We start from the raw sequence: 26009 nt of genomic DNA on the forward strand, positions 1-26009 counted from the left end.
TACTGTAAGATGACCAGGGCTTTCTTTCCTTTTTTAAAAGTTTGTTCACAGCCGGGTGGTGGTGGTGCATGCTTTTAATCCCAGCACTCAGGAGGTACAGGCAGGTGGATCTCTGTGAGTTCGAGGTCAGCCTGGGCTACAGAGTGAGTTCCAGGAAAGGCACCAAAGCTACACAGAGAAACCCTGTCTGGAAAAAAAAGAAAAAAAAGTTTGTTCACAGCTATTGTGATGAGTGATCTGACTAGTGTTATTCTGCGGTGGATTAATTATGAAAGAATGATGAAACCCTGTGCCATTAATTACTCTACTTCCTTCCCCTGAGTGTGATCACATACTCTGTTTTCAAACACAGGTAAAATTTTGCTTTGTTCATTCACCATATACTGACTTGGCACCTGCCAACCTAGGACACTGTTCTGGGCACCTGGGCTGCAGCTAGAGATGCTGAAGAGACTTCTGCCCTCAGGCAGCCTAATTTGCTGCAGCCTCAGGGACCTAGCCTTTTTGAGCTGGCTGTTAGGGAATGTGTACACTCTCTGCCCAGGAAAATATCTTCTTCTTCTGTCCACCCTGAACCTGGGCTGTGGCTCTCTCCATTGCTGGAACTCTCCATTCCATTTTGGCTTGGTTGCCCATAGCATGTCAGCTTCTCAGCAGTGGGCACTGTGCTGTCCCGCAGAGAACTGGAAGTGGTGTGTCCAGGTTCAAAATGTCACTGTTCCTCTACATACGCTGAAAACAGGGGCTTCTCCCTAGAGAAGGCAGTTTAACTGCTCATAAAGCACTGTCATTAACCACACGGCTAAGTGGGGATCGAGGAACCCAGAGGCTGCTACGGGGATCATTTGGATGGGGGGCGTTCCTCATGCAGAGAGAAAGGGTGTAGGGACCTCTTGGGGCTATAGACCATTCTGTGAGGAGCTAGGAGTGGTTTGGATGGCACCCAGCCAGCCAAGTTCAAAGCCCCCCACCCACATTGCTGAAAGTCTTCCACCTGTGGTGGTCACCCTGGGTCAATAGCAGATCCTTCATAGCTTCCAATGAGCTACAAAATGGCAGGCAGCATTGTGAAGGAAAGAAAACAGTTACAGAAAAAGAAAAAAAAGTTAAAAAACATTAAGAACAGGTAAGCATGCTATTCCTACGAATTTTGTGGCCTTGATAAGCAGTCTTGTCTCAACTTTACCTTCCCAATAATGTTTTAAAAAGAATAAAAAAGATGGGCTGGGGAGAGGGCTGTGAGGGTAAGAGCGCTTGCTGCCCTCATGTAAGAAACTGCATTCCGACGCAGCATGCAGGTGCCACGCTGGCTGTGGCTGGCATGGCCTGTGATGCTCGCACCATGTGTGGCAGAGACAGAGGATTTCTGCGCTTGCTGGCTGCCACCCTAGCTTTGGGTTCAGTGAGGGATGCTGTCTCAAAGGAGTAAGGCAGAGGGACAGGCTAGAGGCCACTTGACGTCTTTCTCTGGCCTCCGTGAGCACGCACGTGGGCAAGCCCTTTCACATGCCGGCCCCCACACCCACATGACCATGTGCCTTACACCACAGTGATCCCCCCACCCCACCACACACAGCTCACACAAAGAAAGAAGAAACGTGGCAAGTGGTGCTTCACACTGTGATTTCAGCCCTTGAGAGGTTGAAGTAGAAGGATTGCCATGAGTTTGAGGCAAGCCTCGGCTGCCTAGTGAGTTCTAGGCCAGCCTGGGCTATGGAGTGGATCCTGTTTCAAAATAACAGTAACAAAAGTAACAAAAACCTAGCAAACAAATAAATGAAACAGAAAGGCTGTCATGCAAGGAATGTGTGTCATTGTCCATATGCAGACGTGTTGTTTATGTTGTTATTTATTATTGTTGCAATTTTATTTATTTTAATTAAAATATAATTCTATTATTTTCCCCTTTCCTTCCCTTCAAACTCTCAGGTACCCCCTCCTATTCCCTCTCAAGTTCATGACTATCTATCTATCTATCTATCTATCTATCTATCTATCTATCTATCTATCTATCTATTTATCTATCTATAAATACAACCCACTGAGTCCGTTCAGTGTTGCTTGTGTGTACATGATTTCAGGGCTGACCTCACCGGAGCCCGCACTAACCTGGACTTGAGTCTATAGTCTTTTGTCCCTGTGAAGGCCAAAGGCAGGGCAAGAGCTGATGCCCAGTGAGGCACACCTAGCCCCACCCCAGCAGCCCAGCCCCCAGCCAGCCCAGGCTGAGGAATCTGTACAGCTGTCACCTTGCCACCAAATGAGTGTGGACCTCACATTTTATTGCTTCTGAGCTAAGGCCAGAAATCGCCTGGCAGGGATTGGGTCAGTCCAGGCCTGGCTGTTTCACTTCACCGGGGCTGCAGAGGGACGGCGACTGTAGCAGGATTCCCGGGTCTGGACACTCAGCGGGGACAAACTGCCAGCGCATGGCTTGCTGCCCTTGTGAGTCTGATGTGGAGCTGATGAGGGTCACATCCTGAACCACGGGGTTTAGGGGATAAAACAAGGATAAAATGATGCCATGAGTGTAGAATGCAGGGAGATAGGTGTGCTCGGCCTGAGAGCAGGGGTGGGAACGGGGGAGCTGGCAGCCAGCCCCCTGCTGTATCTTTAGGGTTTGGCAGTCCTGTTCAGCATGGTCTTCCTGGGTGAAAGATCAGGTAACTGTGTGAACTGTCAAACACCATTCATGAGATAAAAAGAATGGGGAAGCCAGAGAAGGCTAGTCTTCATCCATTTGTTTGTACTTGCCGTGAGTTCGCAGGATTGGCAAAGGTACCATCGAGTGCCAATACTAGAGGGGGCACCGGAGGTCCTGAGGAACACCCCCTTGGAAGAAGCTGAGATCTTAATACACTGAGAAGTGCTTAAATCAGCTCTCTAAGCTTATACACTCTTAAATGATGAAATCGGTACCATCTGGCAGGCCAACGGATGAGCAACACAATATTTAGATGAGACGTCAGATGTGATATTGTGTGTATGGATGTGCTATGTACAAGGAGTTTCACTCACGTACTGCTTATGGTGTCCACCACCCACAGATAGGGATTGGTTGTTCCTGTTTGGAGGCATGACCTTGAACTCCTGATCCCCCTGCTTCTACCTGGCAATTGCTGAGAGTCCAGACATGTACTGCTGTGTTCACTTTTTATATGGGGATCACACCTAGGGCCCTGTTCATGCTAGGTCAATACTCTACCGATTAAACTACACCCCTAGCCCCATCAATAGGAATTATCTAAACACTTTATTTCACAGAATACTATGTAGCTGTTACAAATAATGGCCAAGCCTACACTCGTTGGAATGCTAAGGGGCTTTGCTAGAGGATATTGGAGACTTTCTGTTGTACAGAACAGTTCATATCAGTGCAACATGTAGATCTTCTTGAGAAAGCCAGATGTGTATGCACATACATAAGAAAGGATGCTTGTAAGAATCACCTAAAAGTGAGGTTAATGGGTTATTTTACTGTGTGTGTGTGTGTGTGTGTGTGTGTGTGTGTGTGTGTGTGTGTGTGTGTGTGTTGAGTACTGGAGGTTGAATCTGGGACCTTCTTCATTCTGGGTGAATGCTCTGACACTGAGTTAAACCTCTTCTTCAGCACACACACACACACACACACACACACACACACACACACACTTAAGATTCATTAATTTTTATCTTAAATATATGAGCGTTTTGTCTGCATGTATGTAGTATGTGTACTGTGTACATGCAGTGGTCAGGAGAAGGTGTTGAATCCCCTGGAATGGAGTCACAGATGGTTGTGAGCCACCTTGCAGGTTCTGGGAACTGGACCATGATCCTCTGTAAGAGCAGTAATTGCTCTTAACCACTGAGCCAGCTTTCTGGCTTATTTTAACTCTTTTATATACATTTAAATGATTCATTATTGGAATTTTGTTCAAAGATTGTATGCCATTTTATTTGCTTTTATTAAGATATTCAAAGATGCTGTTTTGACTAGAGCTACCAGGAGGTCCATCTCTTGAGCACATATCCAAAGGACCATACCCTCTCACAGAGACTCTCGCTATCTATGTGCACACTTATAATTGCTAGGAAATGGAATCAACCTAGATTCCCATCAGCTGATGAATGGATAATGAAAACGCGGTGCTACACACGATGGGCTTTTACTCAGCACTAAAGAATGGTGAAATTTGTAGGATACTGGATGGAACCGAAAGTATTATCCTAAGTGAAGCAATCCATGCTCGGAGACCGGTGCCATGGGTTTTCTCTCATCTGTGGATATTAGCTTTGAATGTTTATATTTGTGTGTTTAATTTGATATGTAGATCTCAGGAAGCTAGAAAGGGCGCATGAGGGTGGCAGGGGAAGCCGACTTTAGGGGCGAGGGCACGGTAGAACACACATGATATGACACTGGAGGGGGAAGAATAATGGGATTCACAGGTTTAAGCAGGAATGGGTCAAGGTTACAGGGGAGAGGAGGGGTTGGGAGTGGATTAACCAAAACTAAGGATGCATGAAAAACTTTTCCTTTAATCCCAGCACTTGGGAGGCAGAGGCAGGTGGATCTCTGTGAGTTCGAGGCTAGCCTGGTCTACAAAGTGAGTTCCAGGAAAGGCACAAAGCTACACAGAGAATCCCTGTCTTGAAAAACCAAAAATAAATAAATAAAAATCAAAATCACTACTTTGTAAACTAGGATCCCCCAGAAGATATGGGTCAAAATGAATGCCAGGTGTGGGGTTTCTCCCTAGGAGTTTGATGATGGAGGCTCCAGCAATGCCCAGCGCAGCACAGGCTTGCTATTGTTCTTGGTTGCCCATTAGACCTAGTTGGCAAGACCCTCTGGCTAAACTCTATGTAGAAGGGTAGAAGGCCAGAGAGAAATCAAGGTGGAACTGACATAAAAACTTCCTCCCTGGTGACTGTTTCTCACAGGGCTGGCATAGAACCTACTACTGTTGTCTTGCTAAATGGACATGCTACCAAATGATTTCCTACATATTTATGTTTATGCACATAGATCAGCACTACCCTCTGTCTCTCCCCTACATTTCTCTGCAGTGGTCAGCAGTTAAGGCAGAGAGAGACTCAAACTGCTGAGAATGAGTGTCTACTGAGAGCTCAGTCCTCAATGGGACACCTGTATCAATTCCCCCTGTCCCCAAGGCTTAGGGAGTCTCATGGAAGAGAGAGCAGAAAGAATATAAGAGCCAGAGAATGGGGAGAGGACTGTGAGATTCTGTCTCCTGGGCATGACACGGCCATTGTGCACACAACCTCACTGTAGCTATAGTCACTCATAAAAGATAAAGTCAACAAAACTAGTCGACATTCCAACAGGCAAAAACTAATTGGATTCAGTGGGTCATTAACCACCAGAAAAAAGGAGAGGACACGACACGAATTGGGCAGGGGGACATGTTGGGGATTCTTGAGGGGAGTAGAAGGGGGAATTTGGGAGTGCATATGATTACAATACATTGTTCATGTGTTTGAAATTATTAAAAATAAACTTAAAATATTTAATTTTTAACAAGTTATTTTATGGTAAGAATATTTATAATATGCTTGCTTAGTGATTTTCTAGCAAACAATACTCTATTATTAATCCAGTATGGTGGTTTGAATGAGAAATGTCCCTCATCAGCTCAGATATCTGAACACTTGGTCCCCAGGTGGTGACACTGTCTAGGGAGGTGGTATAGCCTTGCTGGAGGAAGTCCATCACTGGAGGAGGGCTATCAAAGTTCATAGGCTTCCCCACTCTGTTTCATGCTTTGGCTGAAGACGAACTTCTTCATTCTGTCCAACTGAAGCTGTAGACTCTGACCAACATCTTCTCAGCCCCGTTTACAGCCTCTGGAAACCAGAGTTCTACTTGCTCTGAGTTACACTTTGCTTGGATTGGACATATGGATGAGAACATGCATTGGTCTTTTCCATGTCTGGTTTATTTCACTTAGCAGTGTATACACCTGGCTCGTACATACTGTTAAAGATGATGATTTTCTTCTTTTAAAAGGCTAAATAGTGCGTGTGTGTGTGTGTGTGTGTGTGTGTGTGTGTGTGTGTGTGTGTGTACTTCACCATCCTTTAATGAACACCTACATTGGTCCTATATCTGCTGTTATTATGTATGGTCAATCAAACAGATTAAGGGCTGAATCCCAGCATGCAGTGTCAGAGGTTTGGAGAATGATAAAAGTGAATTTACCCCATCCACTTGGCTTATAGTTCCCTCCCTTCAGTATTTAAGAAACTATTACCCAGCAGGCTAAGCAGAGGAAGGCTGTAACACGAATGTTAAATGGTCTTATAATATAAATCCGGAGCCAGATATTGGGGCCAATACTGAAAGATCAGAGAGACAAAGGAACAAGCCACTGCCACATCTTACCTCTAGGACTCCTCAGCCTTTTGTTCCTGTCTCTTTCTGCCTTATATACCTTTCTCCGCCCATCCATATCACTTCCTTCTTAGTGCTGGGATTAAAGATATGTCTGCTTTCTAAGCAAAGGCATGAGATCTCAAGTGCTGGGATTAAAGGTGTGTACCTCTATTTTTAATCTAGTGACTTGTTCTGTTCTCTGATCTTCAGGCGAATTTTATTAGGGTACACAATATATCACCACAAAGGGCATTATGGAAGGTGTGATGGTCTGGATCTTTAAGTGCAAGTGGTTAGTACAGGGTGTAGATTAAGACGACTCCAGACTTTCCAGATAAAACTTCCCTTTAAGAGTAAAGGGGGCCGAAGAGATGGCAAGAGTGCTTCCTGTTCTTCTAGAGAACTGAGTTTGGGTCCTATCACCCAGATTGGGTGGCTCATAACTACCTGTAGCCCCAGGGGATCTGACCTGTACTCTTGTGCACACACCCACACAATCACACACACACACACACACACACACACACACACACACACACACACACACACACGAGTAAAACTTTGGAAGAATAGAATAGTTGGTCTGAGTCTCTGTGAGAAGATCACTCTACAAGAAGTCCCAGAGGGGCGGCATTGGAAACTCAGTCCCCAACTCTGAGACAACTGGTACAGCTACAGGCCGGCACAGCTAGACAGAAATTGCAATGGAAAGATGGCTACTAATCTTGGCATCAGAGAGCTCTGTGATTTGGCTGAAGATACAGTGTTGATGGGCAACAAAGTCCCTGAATTTGTAGGTGGTGGTAGGGGTCAGTATCATCTATAAAGGGGAGGTGTGTATGTTCATCGGTGTTTATCCTGCCCTCTCCAGGGAAGGAGGGCTGTGAAGCTGGAGGTCGTAAACTATGGAGACATTTCCATGCTATGCACAGAGTTCTGTGGCTGCATTCCCACTGGGCTACACCTGGCCTGGCTCCAGAGAGCAGCACCTAGCCCTAATCCATCTTTTGTTTAGCAGACACCGTTTGTTTCTCTTGTCTGAGAATCTCCCAAGGATACCAAGGCCTATGCAAAATTTGGTTCAGGAAACCGGGAAAACGATGGTGCCTGATGAATGGAGGAATTTGCACTTGGCATTGTACTTTTGGGAACTTCTTTCAGGTTGTTTTGAACATATGGAAATCAACTGGCTAAAACTGTAAATATAGAGAAAAAAAATGCCCTGGGAGAAGGGAAAATGCAGAATTCCCCTGCAGCCACAAAAGGCTAAATTCATTCTTAAGGTGCCTCTGAGTTTTCTTTCCACGGATCCAAGTGAACCCCCACACCCATGCCGTGACACTTAGTTCTCTCTCTCTCTCTCTCTCTCTCTCTCTCTCTCTCTCTCTCTCTCTCTCTCTCTCTCTCTCTCTCTCTCTCTCTCCCCCTCTCCCTCTCCCTCTCCCTCTCCCTCTCCCTCTCCCTTCCTCCCTCCCTCCCTCCCTCCCTTCCTTTCTGTTTTTTTTAGACAAGGTTTCTCTGTTGTAGCCTTGGCTGTCCTGGAATTCCCTTTGTAGACCATGTCAGCCTCAGACTCACAGAGATCCACCTGCCTCTGCCTCACGAGTGCTGGGATCAAAGGTGTATGCCACCACTGCCTGGCCATGCACAGAGTTCTACAGAATGGATCTTCTTAACCCTTTTCCACTTGTGAACTTTCATACATATATAATCTATTTTTATTTTACGATCATTGGTGTTTTGCCTGCATGTATGTTTGTGTGAGGGTGTCAGAAGTCCTGGGACTGGAGTTACAGACAGGTGTGAGAGGCCATGCAGGTGCTGGGAATTGAACCTAGGTTCTGTGGGAGAATAGCCAGTGTTCTTAACTACTGAGCCATCTCTTTAGTTCCGTGAACTTTCTTTTGGTTGTTACCTGATAATTTTTTCTGCCACTCCAGGTATAGAGGTATGTAAAATAGTTATACAAATCAAACATTTACTGATAATAAATCATAGATAAACATTTTAAAACAAGTCTGTTGTTACATATTTAACTTCACTATTTACTCAACAAGAAAGCAAATTTACATGCTAGTGAGGTATATATGCTTAAAAGATTAAATCTTGGCTGAGTAGTTGATATTGCAGAACAAAGAACACCTTCAACATTTTTATGGATGGTAGATATTTTGGTTATATAATCATCAATCCCGAAAATGTCAATTCACATAAATACATCATTTGAAATGGCAAAAGGATGTTTGGGTCCACTTCAGAAACTGTTGGAAGTTCTATTGGAATTTTACCTAAGTATTTGCTTTTGAACCCAGGTCAGCACTGGAACCGTTTTTTAACTTGTTTTTAGGGTCTGGAGAGACGGTTAGGAGCTCATGTTGCTCTTGCAGAGGACCCAGGTTTGGTATCCAGCACTCACAACCATCAATAACTTCAGTTTCAGGAAATTCCTCAGTGCCCTCTTCTGACCTTCACAGACACCAGGCAAGCATGTGGTGCACACACATACATACATGCCGGCGAAACACTCATATATGTAAAATTTTTAAAACTTGTTTTTGTATTTGTGTGTGTGTGTGTGTGTGTGTGTACGTGTGTGTGTGTGTGTGTGTGTGTGTGTGTGTGTGTGTGTGTGTGTGTGTGTGTGTACGTGTGCAGATGCACAAACATGATGGGCATTTTCTTCTCATATTTTTAAAACTGGACCAATGATGCTGTCACTTAACCAGCATGAATATCCCATGAGTTTTCACTGTGCAAAACCTCCCGCCTTTGAGTGTTAGCTGGTCTTAAAGACCACGTCTAGCATGAACCTCTGAGCTTTGCTGTCTGTGCAGTCCCTATGGGGAATGCATCTGAAGATCTCCAGGCTGGACTGCTTGTCTTGGGTCCTCTTCCGTGACAATTTCCTTCAGATAGCTTTGAAAACACATACCAATTGCTTTCCCCTCAGTGGTGGGATCTCAGCTAGAGGGCTGCTGTGACCATTTTCTAAGTTTTAGAAACAAATCTTGAAGGAAAACACGAGATTCATTTGCTTGGTTATCAGAGGCTTGTCGGTGGAGTGTGCTAGATTTTAGTTGAATACCCACTATGAAAGCGGCATCTGCTCATTGTGTGGGCTGACCATTGCAAGCACAGCAGAGATGGTCTTTTCCTCATTACTTGGGAATATTCAGTCTTTTACCTGAAATGGTCCATGGAGTAGTAGGAAGGATGCTTTCATGATAGGAGAAGCAAAGTACAAAAGAAACCCCACTTATTCAAGACCCCTTTGGTATAAACCTTCTAATATTGCAGCTAACCTGAGCTGGAAAAAGAGTGAACATTTTCATTTTGCTTTTATATTTTATTTCGCTTCTTATTTATGTGCTGCTGTTCTTTTCTGGTCATAAAACCATGCCCTAGGGGAGGCACTCCAAAAGGGGACATGTTCTTTGAGCCATTTGGACCATCTGTGTACATTCTGCATCCCCATCTCCTGAAGAAACGAGCCTCCATGGTTGGGTTCAATCTGACAACTGGCCCGTGTCACCAGGGTGGACTTCTGTCCTATGAGATCAGATGTCTTTGTCCACCCAGCCTCCTTCTGAAATATCAGCAAGCCGGTTCAAGCAGGTCTCCTGTGCACAGCTGGAGGCTTCAGGCCCACATACTTGGAGCCCTCTTGGAATTCCATCCATATTATCTTTCCAAAATAGTTTCAGCACACATTTTCAGAGAGCCGTGAAATGAGGGGAGACTTCTTGTGTTATGAGACTGATTTAAAATTACTTTTACAGAGAGGAGCATAAGAAAGCACACCATAAGAACAGGAAGAGAAGTGCCTGAGGGAAAAACAAAGACGGGAGGGGGGGGTCCCTGGAGGAAAAGGAAAGGGAGGAAGTAAGAGGAAGGAAGGGGAATTGTTGCTAAATCCTCCAATCTCAAAGAGGAATAGCAAGGAGCAGACATTCAACTTTGGGGAAAACTGCGTAAGTCTACATGCTTGTTGCAACCTATTTTGTTTGAAACAGTGTTTGCTGATATTAACAACGATGTTCCCTGACGTACCACCTTGGAGGGACCGTGTAGCTAAGATTAGGATTCCTGTTGGATGGATTCTCACAGAATTCAAGCCTTTATGAATTCTCTTTCCTGTGAGCTGTGGGGGGCAGGGCAGACCCCCAAGTAGCGGAACCCTGTGCCACACACCGGAAGCTCCGGATTTAAGCATTAAAAGCGTTTACATTCATTAAAAGCGTTTACACCAGCACAGACTTGAAAATCTGCCCTAAAGAGCAGGGTGCCAGAAGAGATTCTTACTGATGCGGGAAGAGGAGACATGTCCCAGTGCCAGCGTACACTGTTTCACTGGGCAAGAGGGCACATTCCTTCCCAAGATTATAGGCCTTTCCTGAAGTCCGGTGAAATTGTGCCTGGCTCTTTGGCTCTGTGGGAATGAACACCCTTGATCCACTTTCCTAGTGAGGGAAATGGCCACAGAGCAGAGCCAAGTAGATTACTCTGAATTGCTTGAGACAACCCTTTAGATGCTAGAGAGAACCCTATTCCGTAGCCCTGTGGACAGAGTCATGGTCCAAAGTCACAACTGTGCCCACATGGCTGTGGCAAGAACTAGGTGCTATGTTTTATTTGATTCATTTTTATTTTTTGAGGCAGGGTCTGTAGTCTCCCAGGTGGCTTCCAATCTTCTATGACTTTCTGATTCTCCTGCCTCCACCTCCCAAGGGTTACAGATACGCATCACTGTGCTCAGTTTTATTTGGTGCTGGGAATTGATCCCAGGTCTTCATGTACACTAGACAATCACTTTGCTAACTGAGCCACACATTCTCAGCGCAGTCACACTTTTTGCTTTTTGAGATAAGATCTCTCTATGTAGCCCCGGTTGTTCCGATTGTCTGTATAGACCAGGATGGCCTACAGAGATCCGCTTGCCTCTGCCGATAGAGTGCTGGAATTCAAGGTGTGCACCACAACACTGGGCTTTAGTCCACATGTTTTCATACATCCAGAGGTTTGATACTTGGCGCCTGCAGCCAATATAGAGTGGATTCTTCCCTAGATTTGAAATTACTTTATAAACCAGCTCAGTGATGCCCGAGGGATAATTATGAGATATTAGGATTCTTAGATGGCATTTATGTTTAAAGTATATCGACATAAATATTTGTCTTTATGTGGATCTCTGTGTGTGTGTGTGTGGCTTTGTGTGTGTGTGTGTGTGTGTGTGTGTAAAAGCTCAACACATTTAACATTTCTCTCAGTGAGATTTTTTAGGTCTGTTTGGAAAGCCGCAGTGGCTACTGACATTGGCTGCAATGTAGGAAGCACTTTTCTGGTCCCCCCAGTGCCAGGCAAAAGAAGAAAAACTAGAACTCCCGCGGTGTGTGCTTTCAGAGCCCCTCCCTCTGTGCACAGGCCCCAGGTTTCTCTTCTTAAAAATGCAACCGGCCCACATTCCCAGCGTCTGAGGACTTGACCCCTGGAACCCAGCTCTCCTTCACACTCTGCTGAGGGAAGAGAGAGCTGGCAGAAGGCACGAAGTTCGGGGCGCAAGTACTGACAGCTCACAGGGTTCCTCCCCACCCCTCCCCGGGACGGGCTGGGTAGCTCCCTGGGGCCCCAGCCCACCGCTGGGAGTGGCTTCTCCCAGACAAGCCCCGCCCCCTTTATTATTTTCAAATGAGTGATGGTAGAGGTGGGAGGTGAGGAAAAACATGAGAAACCGATGTAATCTTTGTCACATCATCAGTTTTTAATGAAAAATCTGGACCGTTTTACCTTTACAGGGGTAGAATTCCCTTCTCAGGGACTTGTGAAGAGGGAAGTATCCAGTCGGGCATGTGTGTGTTTTCCTCAATCATCCACTTAAAAATCGTCTCTTTTCTATAAGATTTGGAGAAAAACAGACCTGCAACCCAGCACCACTGAAATTTACGTACAGCTTCTACCACCTAACTTTCTGTCTTTCTGTGGAATTTAAGTTCCAAGAGGGTGGGAATCCAGGCCACTCTGCTAGCCCAGTTCTTAGCAGGGCCCTGGGAAGGTGGTTATGTAGTAAATATTGGTTGGGTAAATGAATAAGTAACAAGAGGCATGCCCTGGATTGGAAGATGTGAGGATTTGAAGTGGACAGCAGGATCAGGGTTCCTGGGGTCTGGCTGCTACAGCTTCTTCCTACACCTTCTCTGAGAAGTCGCTTCTCCTAATTAAGTTGTCTTCAGGGAAATAATCATTGGAGCTAATAGTGAATGACCACTGTGCACGACCTTACAGGTTCTATATCCTTCATTCATTCACTCAGAGTCTCTGGTGTCCCAGGCTGGCCTCAAACTCACCTTGAACTCGTGGTTCCCCTTCCACTACCAACCAGTCACTGACATTTTAGGTGTCACCCTGTCTATATGTATTTATTTTTATTTTAGCCCCCCCTCTCAATTGAGACAGTCTCACTCGGTAGCCAAGCTGGCATGGAACTTGTTATGTAGCCCAAGATGACCTTGAACTCATAGCAGTCCTCTTGACTCAGCCTCTCTCTCTCTCTCTCTCTCTCTCTCTCTCTCTCTCTCTCTCTCTCTCTCTCTCTTTCTCTCTGGTTTTTTGAGACAGTGTTTCTCTGTGTAGTTTTGGTGCCTGTCTTGGAACTCGCTCTGTAGACCAGGCTGGCCTCAAACTCACAGAGATCTGCCTGCCTCTGCCTCCTGAGTGCTGGGATTAAAGGCGTGTGCCACCGCTGCCCGGCTTGCCTCAGCCTCTCAAATGTTGAGAGTACAGGCATGATCCACTGCACCTTATTGATACATGTATTTCTTGCCACATGTGTGTACTAGGTACCTACTCTTCCCATTACATGCACAAGCAATCAGGAAGGGTAAGTACTTTGCCTAAAGTCACACTGCTATTAAGGAGAGCTGGGATTAAATGTAGGCATCCAGGACCTGAAAGTCTTCTGTGAGCCAGAGCTGTGAGATTAGGGGACTCTGCAGCCCCCCACCCCACCCCCAACTCTAGGATTAAGAGGGAAGTGGTTCTGGAGGAAGCTGTGATGATCAGGTCCCTGGCTGCCTTCACAAAAGCCAACTGTGGAGCAAGGTCCAAGTGATTATCACATGAAGATCGGAGTGCAAAGTCCTTAATTCGAAGACTTCTTCCAGCAATGCGTACAATCTATAAGGGCCAGAGAGCGTAATTAACGACCCGGGATTGCATACTGTCAATCAGTACCCCAACATTCAGACCTTGCTGGCTGCTCTTCTGCTTCGTGGGCCTCATCCCACTGCCTCCCACAGGTCAGGGCAAGAGGGTCAGGCAGGGAAGCCAATGAGAAACGAATGTGATAATTCCTGGTGATGAGCAGTTGCTGATACGTGTGATGGGGGAGGAAGAACGGGAATCCTGTTTGATGATTAGCTAGGGTTTTAATTAACACAGGACTGTCCCTAACCCCCCCCCCCCGCGCCCCGCCCCTTCTCCTCCTGACCCTAACCTGTGTTTTGCCTTATGTCCGTGGCAACCAAATCTCCTTTCTGGGGAGCAGAAATGGGCTTCAGTAAACAGATCTATTTGTGTGACTCCTATTACTCATTTGAAGCAATGTCACTCGTTTTTCCACTGTGGTCTGTGCGTCTGACTCAGAGGGAGCTACAACAGGGTTCTTTGAATTGATGGCTCACTCCCAGCCACGTCTGACTGACTGCCAACTTAGCAGGGCGTAGCTCACCAACTTTTTTTTTTTTTTTTTTAAATCCAGACTGATTCATAGAAACTCCTTTAAAACACTGGGAAAAGAAACCGCCCATCACACACCCCAGCACACCAGCCCAGGAAACTTATAACCTCGGGAGGCAGGTCCCTCCCCTCACTGTGGCCACATACCTCCCGAAGAGCGGACCGGACCAGCAGCCAGCTCCACCACTCAGGGCATCCGCCTCCGTCGCCTGACACTCCAGGTAGGACCGACCGCTCTCACACTGGGGAAACCCTGCAGGCCCGGGGCTCCTTCCTGTGCGCCGCTTAAGCGCTTTGAAGACGTTTGCTCTCTTATTTTCTCTGCTAGCCTTCTGTGGCTCTCAAAGAACAGAGTCCTTGAAACTTTTAGCTCAAAGTAGTGGGGGAAATCTGGGACATCAGCGGGCCCTGGCTGTAATCAAGTTCTCTTGCTGGTATCTGGATTCTTGCTCTGAGGATGTGGAAGGGACAGGGACTTTGGAACAAACCTGAGTGGAATATTCTTTATGGAGGAAACTCTGCGTTCTTTGAAAATGCACGAAAAGCAAGCTCGAAAGATGTTCCCAAATCTTTTGTTTTGATTTAAATTCTTTGAGGTGAAATCTACAAGGTATCTTAAGAGGACACTTAACTGTTTTTTTTTTTTTTTCTTTTCTGCGAAGGTTAACTGCAATAGGTAACCCTTGAAAAGAAAGTTCCCTTTGCTCTGTGGGCCGTTGGTTGGTCTTTTATACTTTTGGGTGATGGTGGATAAATGTCTGGGTTTCAGTCTGTTTTCGCTATGGCATTTCCTGCCCCCTTCTTGTCTGTTTAAGTATTTCATTTCTTACTTTCTCCCGCCCCCGCCCCCCCCACCCCAACAGGACGGGAAGAGGGGATTGGTTTGTTTAAAGAAAAACCGTTAGGGAAACGGAGGCAAGGGTGTTTCAAATAAAGCTTGGGAGGGGTTGGTTCGGTGGGATGGGAAGACTGGTGTGGATCCCAGAATCCTTGGCCAGATGTGGAGGAGGAGAGGGCGGGGCTGGGGGACTTCTGGCATTCCTGTAAAGCCGTTGACTGGCTTTGTGCTTCGCTCCCGCCAGCTGCATTTCAGAGCCAACTGAAAAGATCTATCAGAAACGATTTAAAGCCTTTTCTGAGTGGATGTGGAATTTTCCAGCGTGGCAGTGGTCGAATGGGAATATTTATCTTCTTGCTTTTGCCCCAAATACTGTATAACTACAAACCCATGTGCTAAATGTAACATGAACCAAGACACCGGGCTCTGTTTGCTTTTGTTTTTATTAGCTTAGCGTTTGGTTGAAGGTCTGTGGAGGTGTGGTTCATTTCAACACAGATGTGGGTTTTTTTTTTTTTTTTCTTTCCCTCTCGTAAACAAGTCTAAGGAGAGTGACAGGATTCAGCTTGCCTACGAAGTGAGGCCCCACTTTTCTTCAGAAATGCAGGTCGCTGGTTGGAGGAGAAAATTTAAAAGAAATCATTCTGAATGGTCAAGTCTCTGTAAAGCTATCCCCTCCCCCCAGGGTGGGGGTGATGAGTGAGGGCTAGGATCCCCTCTCAAGACTTAGGGAACAACTGCTCCGGCTCCCAGTGTTTATTCCTTCCAGACTGCATGGGTGTGAACGAGGGAAGCCGTTGTTAAGTCCACAGCCACAGTTTCCTGTGAAGATAGCACATGATTGTGTGTCCTTCTGATCTGGTTGAAACCAGGCAGGCTGCCTTGAACAAGTCAGCAAAAAGAGAACACTGGGGCCGTAAACTGCCACCAATTGCTCGGCCTGGCCTGCGGAGCTGTCTTAAATTCCATTGTCCCTTGATAGATGAGAACATAATGCTTTGTCCCCCGGGCCCCCCTCCCCCCTCCCCCCGCCCCTGCGTCCCCCTCCTACCCCTGCCCCAATGGAGTTGGAGGACAATTTTTTTTTTAAATCGCTGCTCGAACTCCTGCTGTTTTCCCCCCAAGTAGTGCGAGAGTCCCTGGGCTGTGAGCTTTTCCAGGCTCTAAGTCTTCGACCATCCTGGAAAAGGATGCTGTTTACTCCCCTCCCCTCCACACACCATAGCTTCTCACCCTCAGGAATCTCCAGTTTCACCCTGAGTCTGCAGAGTAGGGTGGAGGCAGAGCACTGTCCAGGGCTGCTGGACATCCGGTCTGGCACCTCTGTCAGAGAGCCCCCAGATTTTGCATTGTTCCAGGCTACTACACTGTCCTGGGAGTTGGCAGGAGGCCATCAAGGTCCAGCTGGATCAGATCATGTCCTAAGACCGTTGTTCTGGCCAGTAGTAAGGGGCAGCCCTCTGCCAGATGACAGACGTCTGCCCCCAGACCTTGAGAAAGGTTGGCTGGCTTTCTCACGAGTCTTCTGGAGACAGGATTAGGCCAGTCTCCAGCCCTGAGGAAGGGCTCCATGGAGGCTGGCCGGAATGCAGGGCCTCTTAGCTGTTTCTAGGTAGCTTTGGGACTGCAGATGGGAAGCAGAGCTCATTTCTTCGGAGGTAACTGACTTTCTGTAGCCTTCACAGACCCGGAAGGGGTCTCTACCTGGGATGTGGCCAAGGGAAAAGACACAAGATGACTTAGACCCATTCCTTTCCATTCTTCATTGCTTTCATAGAATCTGAAATTTGGAAGTTGGGCTTGGTAGTTCATACCTGTAATCCAAGGACTCAGGGAGCAGGAGATTGTTAAGGGTTCAAAGCCAACCTGGGGCTAACCTGGCTACATAGTGAAACTTTGTCTTAAAAACAAAACGACAAAAATGTGAAGGTAATCTTGTTTTCTTACTGTATGCAGAAATCTGACTTTTATGTCATCGTGGACAGATGGCTGTCCCGTGGCTCATAGCTCCTTGGGATACCAGGGAGGGGGCACCCAGAGTGTAAGTGCCTCAGAACGCACACCCACACTCATCCTCCTCTGCTGGATAGCAAATCATATCAGACAGTGCTTCTGAAATTCAGCAAAAATGGCTTCTCTGAAAATTCTTGTTTTTCAGGCCTGAAATGACCCAGAAAAAAAAAAGTGTTTGATTCTGGTTCTGCCTCTGCCCCACCCAACGCTCCACACTCCTGTTCCTCTGGATACTTCATCTTCATTTGATATTTAATTAGTCTGGTGGAGTGGCATTACCCACAACATCTTGCTTTATTCTTTCCTTTGTTTTTTAAACACAGGGTCTCACTCTGTAGCCCTGGCTGTCCTGGAACTCACTCTGTAGACCAGACTGGCTTTGAACTCACAGAGATCTGCCTACTTCTGCTTCCTGAGTGCTGGGATTAAAGTCATACGCCACCATGCTCAGCGCTTTTGTTTTGTGAGCCAGGATCTCTATGTGAATGTCAGGCTAGGTAGGGACTGGAACTTTCACCATCCTTCTTCCTCAACTACCCCGAATGCTGGGGTTACGGTGTATACCACTACTGCGGGCAGAAAGAGCATTTTGAAATATTAAAATTATCCACCTAGTCAAATCATTCCTACAGTATTGATTACTAGCTCTTTCATTTTCTAAGCACATGGCTGTGGTCTTTTCTGTAATTCACTACGTCTGTATACATAGCCATCTAACATACGCGCTCAGAGGCCTCTGGGACTCTTATATGGTCACAGGACGACACACCCAATGTTGCTGTCTACTGGGTCATAGTTAAACCAGCCCAGTCCCTGAAACAGCATCTAATAGCCTTTGGGAGATTGTCCCTCCTGATTTGATCTATAGTGCTTGTCGTGTATACCTGCACACTTTTACAACCTGGCGTGGTGACAGTCCACCAATCACAGGAACCTCTGTCTACTGCCAGCAATCTGAATATCCACTCCTTGAAGGGTTATAATTCTTAATCACCACGGAACTAGAATTTTCTGGACCTAAGTCTGGCTTTTGGAATACCCTTCTCTGGTTACCCTGAATTTCTGGGTTATCTTTGTTCTTCCAGAATCAAAGAACGCCACAGGTCCATTTAGGGTCTTTTTGGATTTCTAACACTCATTTTCTAAACATAAGGCCCCAAGAAAACTCTGGACACTTCAGTCCCTGATGCCCTGACTTATGAGATACTTCCCTCAATTTGACAGGGGTCAGGAGTCGGGGTGGGGGGTGGGGGGCCTCCAGAGGGTGGGGGGTTGTTCCCTGACACTGAAGGAGAAAGAAAAAAAAAATACAAACGCGGACACTGCTGCTTCTGAATCTTCCTTTTAAGCAAAATATCAGGGGTCAATGTTTTCTTCCACATTGTGGAAAGAGACTTTCTCAGGAACTGAAGAGATTCCTTATTGCCACTCGGCCTTATGTACCCAGGGCTGATTTGGACTTTCCTGAATCTCTCTCCTGGGGTCTTCTTTCAAACAGGCAGTTATAATATAGCACTGATGGCACATGTTGAAATTATGTTCATAATTGTGGTGAGGATGTGATGACTGAGTAGGAAGATGGGGCTGTGGTCTTGCCTTGAATCTTCTCTGTGATCAGAAACCAGTCACTAAGAAATGAAGAAGAAACAATTTGGTCACCAAGACACCCAAGGCTCTGAAAAATCTAAGAACCTACCACTTCTATTTTAAGAAATCCCACGAGTTCACACTAATGGCTAACTTAATCCATAAAAGTTAGTGTAATGGAACTAGGGGCTAGAGATTCTGCTCACTGTATGCTTGCCTAGCTTGTGCGTGACTCTGCATTCATTTGCAAGTACTGGAGGGAGAGAGAGAGCGCGCGAGCGCGCAAGAATGTTTGGGCATAGTATTCAAAGAACTTACCTGAAACAGCCCTGGACATCACCACCCAGCACTTGGAAAGGGAGAAGAGGTTTGGTTTATGAAACAAATGGTACCATCTCAGGAGGGGCCCTGAGCAAAATCAGGCTCAGAAACTGACCTGGTCCTGAGTAAGACGCTGCCCTCTTCTCAAGGCGTGGCTGTGTGTGGTGGGAGCTAAGGGGACACACTGGGAGGAAAGGGAAGCTTTGAGAACCCGAGGGAAGGGAGAGGGAGTGAGCGGGTGGCTGTGTTTGGGGATGAGGCAAACAGAAAAGTCTAGAAAGAGCAAGTGGACAGAGAGAGAAAATGGGCAAGGGAGACATGGCAAGTCTGTGCTTACTCCTGACTCCACCCCTTGACAGCCATCCACGCTCACTGCCCTAGGATAGCCCTCGGATCAAAATTCGGTTCTTGTCCCCATGAAGATCTTTTTACCCTCTTAGTTTTTGGCATGGTTGATACATGATTGGGGCCATTGGGTTTCATGGTAGCATTCCAGTGTTTCTCCATCCAGAGGCTCAGATGAGAGTCCAGTGAGGACCTTGATCTTAGACCTCTGCGTCCAGAAACCTAAGCTCCTTCCCTTGGGGTCTGAGAGAAGGGACGGGGAGAAAATTGTGCTAAATTGCAACAGTGAGTTTTGCTCATGCGGGAGCGTTCACAAAGCGCCACAGCTGAGCCCAGGGCTTCCGTTTGCTCACAGCTGCTGGCTGAGCTTCCACAGGGAGGGGACTCTGCTAGGGCTGAGGGTGTGGCCCAGGGCTGAAGATGGAAACCAGTCTCAGGGCTGGCAGTGAGGGCTTTGACGGGGCCAGCTGTCTGGACAGGGTGGGCCTTAGAAAGCAGTGTGACCGGAAGAAGCAACGGCCTTTGAAAGACCCTTTGTATGCACCACGGGAACTATTGTGAGGGGCTGTCCAACCCTGATCAACTCAAAAGCTGTGGGAGGAACACAGCCACTAGTAACTGTCAAACCCCCAGACAAGAGCTGGATGTGGTGTCACACGCCTTTAATCCCAACACAGGGGAGGGTTGAGACAGGGGGATTGCTGTGAGTTAAAGGCTAGCCGGGACTACACAGTGATTCTATCTCAAACAAACAAACAAACAAACAAACAAACAAACAAACAAAACCCGAAAAGGAGGGTCCAGGGAAATAGCTCAAGAGGTGAAGTGCTCACTATGGAAACAAGAGGACCCGAGTTTGATTCCCAAAGCCCCCATGAATAGCTGGATGTGGTGGCTTGGATGTGTAATCTCAGTTTTGGGAAAAAGAAACAGGAGGCCCCCCTGGGGCTCACGGTCAGTCAGCCTAGCTGAATCTCGAGCTCCAAGCCACTAATGAAACCTCATCTCATAAACACACATGCACACAGGCAGGCAGGCAGGCAGGCACACATGCTCGAGCACACACACACCCATGCATGCACACCCTCACAGACAAAAGATAGAAATCCAAGTTGGAGTGGGGATCCAAGATAGTGGCTTCATTCCACCTGTGTTCCCTGGGAGGTGGGGTCTTGGTCAAAGTGCATGATTAAAATTGAAAGACCCCCAATACCTCTCAACTCTAAGTAGCCAACTTCTCTGAAACTGAACCAAGTCAGCAGCCTACCCAGCATACTTGGGTGCCCCTGCTGTCCACAGCCCTCCTGCTCTCTCAGGCTTTGCTGGTTGAAGCATGTTACTGCCATCTGCTGTTGGACGCACCCAGAAGCCTCCAGGGCCCAGCCACACCTTGATTTTTCTTACTAAACCCTAGTTATTATCTTGGCAGCATCTCCCTGGGAGACAATCTGGCTGCAGGAATACTTCTCCTTTGTCAAGAGCAGAAGGCAATGGTAGCTTCCGTCCTCACCCAGGGGACATCCTCCCCAACACTGGCCAGCTGCAGTCAGAGGGCGTGGGCTGAACTCAGGCCTCACAGCCCAGGTCTGTCTTCAGGCTTTGCAGATGTTGTCCAGATCCACCCACTCAATGGACATAATGGAGGATGAACGGAAATAAGAGAGAGACGGGGGTGGGGTTGGGGTTGAGTGTCTCTGTGGATGCATCTGCAAAAACAATATTCATGCTGTTTGCTTGCCTTTGCATAGTTCAGGCTCTCAGGCTGCAGAGAAGCCGCAAGGCCACCTCACTGGCCTGAGTCTTTCATGTTACACTAATGAATAAATATGAACTACAACATATTGTTTGCTTTGTGTTAGGCACAGGCCCTTCAGCGCTCCTGCTAACCCTATGAGGTCCACGTGCGACCCTTAAGAAATTTGAACTTAGAATCTGTGTTCTTTATCACTTGGGGCTCTGCCTCCCTAGATTCCATCAAGCAGACAGGTTTGGCAAAATCTTTTAACTCTGGCCATTAGCCAGATAGAATGTTTGTGGGAAATGGCCTCGCCTTTCTAATTGGAGTGCAGCGCTCTCTCTCTCTCTCTCCCTCTCTTCTGCCTTTCTTTCCTTTCTGATATTTTCTTCCCCCTTTCTCTCCTTGTTTCCTTTCCTCTTTCCCTTCTGTTCTTTTTCCATTTATTTCCCCCATTCTTTCCCCTTCTCTTCCTTCCTTTCTTTCTTTCTGTGTCTTTCCCTCCCTCCCATCCTTCCTTCTAACAGGTTCTTTTGTTCTTCAAGCTTACACTCTGACTCTATATTCTAACTATGTGTGTGACAGTCCATACAGGCTATATTTGCCCCTAAGACACTGCACTATTTATCACAGATTCCCCCCAATCATCCAGATCCCGGCTTCTTTCACTGCTCAATTGCTGAGGGCCGCAGAATCTACCAGGACTAGAAGCATCAGCCCTCGTGGGAGATACACAAGGCCAAGGGCAACCTGCAGCCTTTTCTTCCCACACTGAACATCCCATAAGCAGAAGCAGGAAGACTTGGTCCTTTAGGATCCCCCCACCCTGTTTCCCACGCAGAGAAACATGGCTCCCTTTCCATCCGTATGTAAAAACAATGCTGAGGATGGAAAAGAACACACGACATAAACCAGCAATAACAATGGCCAGGAAAGCTCATCCAAGGTCCCATCCCCTCAGCTCGCCTTTAATCCCAGCCTTGCCCTCCTCCAGACACATCCTCCTCACTGCTCCCCAAGGGCAATGCTTCCTTTTCTGTTTGCTTTCATGTCCCGTGGACACCTATCTTGCCAACTAAAATGATCCTCAGTGGGAATACAAACACATCCCAACCCAAACCACAGCCAGAGTGGTTTTGACATGGAGGAGGACAGACAGACTTCCAGGCTACCCTGCAGTGTCCTTAGGAAGCACAGGGAGCCTCAGTTTCATTTCAGATGTCACATTGGGGAAGATGTGCACAGTCAGGGCTGACTCCTGAAGGTCACATGACCAACCCCTGTCAGAGCGGTTTTACCTTCTCTCTTCCCTCCTGCCTTGCAGGAAGTGCCAGGTCTTTGATCAGATGGTATGAGAAAGCTTTCACCCCAATTTGCAGTTAGCCAGCAGGAGATGGGAATTTCATTGTTGGGACAGCATTGGCCAATGTAGGGCAGAGGAGTCTTGTATAATATTAGAGGGACCAGCCTCAATATTATACATCCCAGGGGCTCAGGAGAGAGAACTACTAACGGCGAGAACTATTATCAGGAAATATAATCTCAGCACACTGAGTTCCATAGTCCACTTGCTTTAATTCCTCTGGCATAACATCCTTTATACACAGCTTCAGTTCTGTTCTTATGTCTAGCTCCTTTCTTGTCTGATTTCTCTCTATATTTATCTACTGTCCCCTCTAGGTTCTATCTTAATTCCTTCATCTAGTTCTGCCCCTTCTAGGTTCTCATCCATCTTGTTCCTTCCCATATCATCTCCTCTCCCGTCTCCTTCTCTCTCATCTGGCTCTTCCTCATCTTCCATCTCGTTCCTCTAGTACTCTCCTGTAGCCCTTCAATCTACTTTTTCCCCATCTCAGTTTGTTCCTCTCAAGTTCTTACCCATCTCGTTCTTCCATTCTCTTCTCTCCTCCCTGTCCTCTGCTTTATTTACAGTTATATATCTCCCCAAAATCACAATCCTCCCCTCCACCCAGGACACTCAGCCTGAACTTCCTCAGACAGTGATTGTCCGCTATCAGGATCAAATGGAGGGTTGATAAGAATTACAAAGAAGGGCACTAGTTGTTAATTACCATTTGTGACCCAAAGGGGAAGTGACTAATGAATTAACTAAAGGCTAAATATGGGTAATATCTAAGAAGAGGGGTCTTACGTGCGTCTTAAATGTGTTTGGTAAAAGATGTTAAAAATCTATAAGTTGCTAGGTCAATGGGAGAAAATAAAACTGTCTTCTTTTTTCCTGTGGCTCCTATCTGTCCAAGCTGTCTGCCGTTTTTCTGCAGGGTGGGGGAAAGTGTGCTCAGTCTCTAGGCAACCTGTGTACAGCTAGATGCCTCTGGTGATAGCTAAAGGGAGATCTGGAACTGGAGGTAAGGTTTGGGAAAGGAGGAAGTTAAGCTTAATTAGCACATCCACCAGGCCTTTTCAAACAGGTGGCCTGGATGCTTAAGTCTGTTCTTAGAAAGTACAGAGGTATCTCTGATAAGGTACTTTCCTCCATCCGGTGATGGACCTGGCTGGATGCTATCAATAATGATCTACCTGACTTGGGCGGTGTCTCCTTGTGGAATTTACCTTAAGTCAGGAGACTCGCCTGTGGGCTGTTATCACTGTTAATCCTCGGAAATTGGGTGACCACCTGGGTGATGTCTCCCCTAGCCCTTGAAAGTGGCTAGGGGAGATATCTGATTCCAGAGAAGGCCTTTCCTGAGGCTGTTCTCAAAATGCCTGGAATGTGTATGTCCAGAGAGTGATCAGTCCACACTGTTAGCTCTTCTTAGGGAAAAGTCAATTGGGAAAACTATGAAGGCACACATGATTTTCATAACAGAATACAGCTGATATATAACAAGCCAAGTAACACCAAAAACTCCTTGGGATTTGGCTTCCTCTGGAGGAATTCCCTGATCCTTCCAGGTAGTGACTTTGCCATAACCAGCTGAGTTCTTATGATATATTTCTGCGGCCCGCAGCAGTTCCCCTTTTTTCATTTAGTTAAAAAAAATTTTTTTTGTAGGACAGTGAACATGTAGATAAACTTAAGTTTGGAGATTTCTGAAAAATGATAGTGATGATTAACATTGATATTTAATCAATATTGTACCTATGATATATATATTTATAACCAATAGTCTATATAGATGGCAGGCTGAGGATTAGTTTAACCATCTAATTGGCATAGCTGTATATAATTAGAATAGCTCTGTCTCAAAAAGGGAGCAGAGGAATAACATAAAAATCTATCCTTAGCAAGTATTGCATGATGTGGTCAAAAGTGTCTGAATACTATGATTGTGACTTATCAAAAAGAAATGGTTAGTTTAAACATTAACTCTATCTATTATTCTTTGGTTAGTGGTATTAATTTGGCTAACCTGTATTTTAAGGAGGCATAGTTAACAAGTTACCTGAGTCATGGGCACCTGTGGGACTAAGGCTGCAGCTGAAGCTTACCTAGTTTAAATTTGTAATCAATGCAATGTTATGAGAAAACAGTAATAACCTGTGTCAGGGTATACATGGCAAGACTTACATACAGAACAATTGTCATAAGTACATGAGGAGAATATCTGATAGTACATACATTTTAGGATCATGGGCAGAACTTATACAATTAATAATAGAGCATTTTTTTTTAAGGGCAGTCCAGCCCCTGGGCTGGAAAGTTCAGTTCACAAAGAGGGGTGCGTGACAAAGGGGGCTGTAGAAATCTCTCATGGTTGCTTCCTGCGGATATGGGGGCGAAGCTGGGGGTCTTGAGGCCTGGGATGCAGTGGAAACCCAGGAAGCGCAGGCTGTTTCAGGCTCTGTGAGACAGGCAGTGTAGCAGAATTTTCTGTCTCGAGGGCTGGAGGGCGTGATGCAGGGTTGGGCCGGACAGCACATCGGTGTGGGCTGGAGGGTGGGATGCAGACCTGCAGCTAGACAGCATGTCCATGGTCCAGAGGATGACAACCTGTAACTCTTTAAATGGTTAGAGTTTCTGCTGGAAACAAATATGTGTATTAATGGTAGAACATGCAGCCGAAGAGTTTTAAAGATGAGGAGTTTTAAAGAGGAAACTTTTTCTCTTAGGCATACCTATGGGACATTAAATGCATGGTTAGCAGATAAGAGAAGGGGATACCAGGCCAGGGAGAGGCAAGGCTCCTCCCCCACCCTGAGAAGAAAAAGAAATTTTGTAAGCGGGAGATAAGAACTGTAGTTAGGTTGTATTCCTCCCAGTCCTTTTTGGCTTGTGAGTGTTGGCAAATTTTGATCTCCTGAAGCTTGTGAGAGCCTTCTTCATGGATAAAATCTTAAGACATGTTAGCAATATAACAGTGGTAAATTTTGTAGATGAGAATTATTATTTCTAATCATATTTCTATGAGTTTTATATCATTGATGAACAATTCATCAAAAGGATCTGGAATTGTATCAATTTATTTATATTTAACACTCAATATTTAAGAATCTAGAGGTAAATAACAGTCTGTATTCAGTCTGGGGGCTTTAGAGCGCCTTTGTCCTGCAGTGGCCTAGTATATGGTGTGACCAGGCGATCCAGGATTCATAAAGGCAGGTCAATGTCCTGTGAAGACATGTAGGCATATCCTCCTCCTGACAGTATGAAAACATCAGGACTTTTTTAAATACCAGTGAGAAGATCACAGAGGCTTAGGTGTGACTTTGTGGCTTGGCCTGGGAGTAGTAAGGAATGCCTGTAGTGGGACATATGAAAAATCTAAGCGCCAATTCTTAAGAGTTCTTGAAGTATAAGTAAGTCTATTGTCTATATATGAGTTCTAGGCATTCCTAAAATTGAAAAGCAGTAAAATAAATGGTGTATTACTTCTTATATCATAACCATAAATCATAAGTAAGCCTCATGGTGAGCTTCCATAGGGAAAGAATTTGTAATTGTTGGACAGACATAAGAAAAGGTGCCAGTATATCCTGTAGAGTTATTTGCCAATCTATAGACTCATAAGTTTCATAGTTTGGCATCATCTGTGCAATAAAATTATTGTAAGATACACACACACACACACACACACTTATAATTATTAGGTTGGGGG

The 26009-nt window shown here is 46.1% G+C and overlaps 1 protein-coding gene across 1 annotated transcript in view; it reads left to right on the forward strand.

Moving 5' to 3' along the window:
* Positions 1–26009, forward strand: part of Emp1 (epithelial membrane protein 1) — a 75248-nt gene that overhangs the window by 31764 nt on the left and 17475 nt on the right. The window contains exon 3 of the mRNA XM_006976520.4: positions 14133–14331. The gene's annotated coding sequence lies outside the window, so the exon portion shown is untranslated. The remainder of the gene's footprint in view (positions 1–14132; positions 14332–26009) is intronic.

The sequence above is a fragment of the Peromyscus maniculatus genome, chromosome 3 (assembly GCF_049852395.1).
Source record: "Peromyscus maniculatus bairdii isolate BWxNUB_F1_BW_parent chromosome 3, HU_Pman_BW_mat_3.1, whole genome shotgun sequence".
Taxonomy (NCBI): Eukaryota; Metazoa; Chordata; class Mammalia; order Rodentia; family Cricetidae; genus Peromyscus; species Peromyscus maniculatus.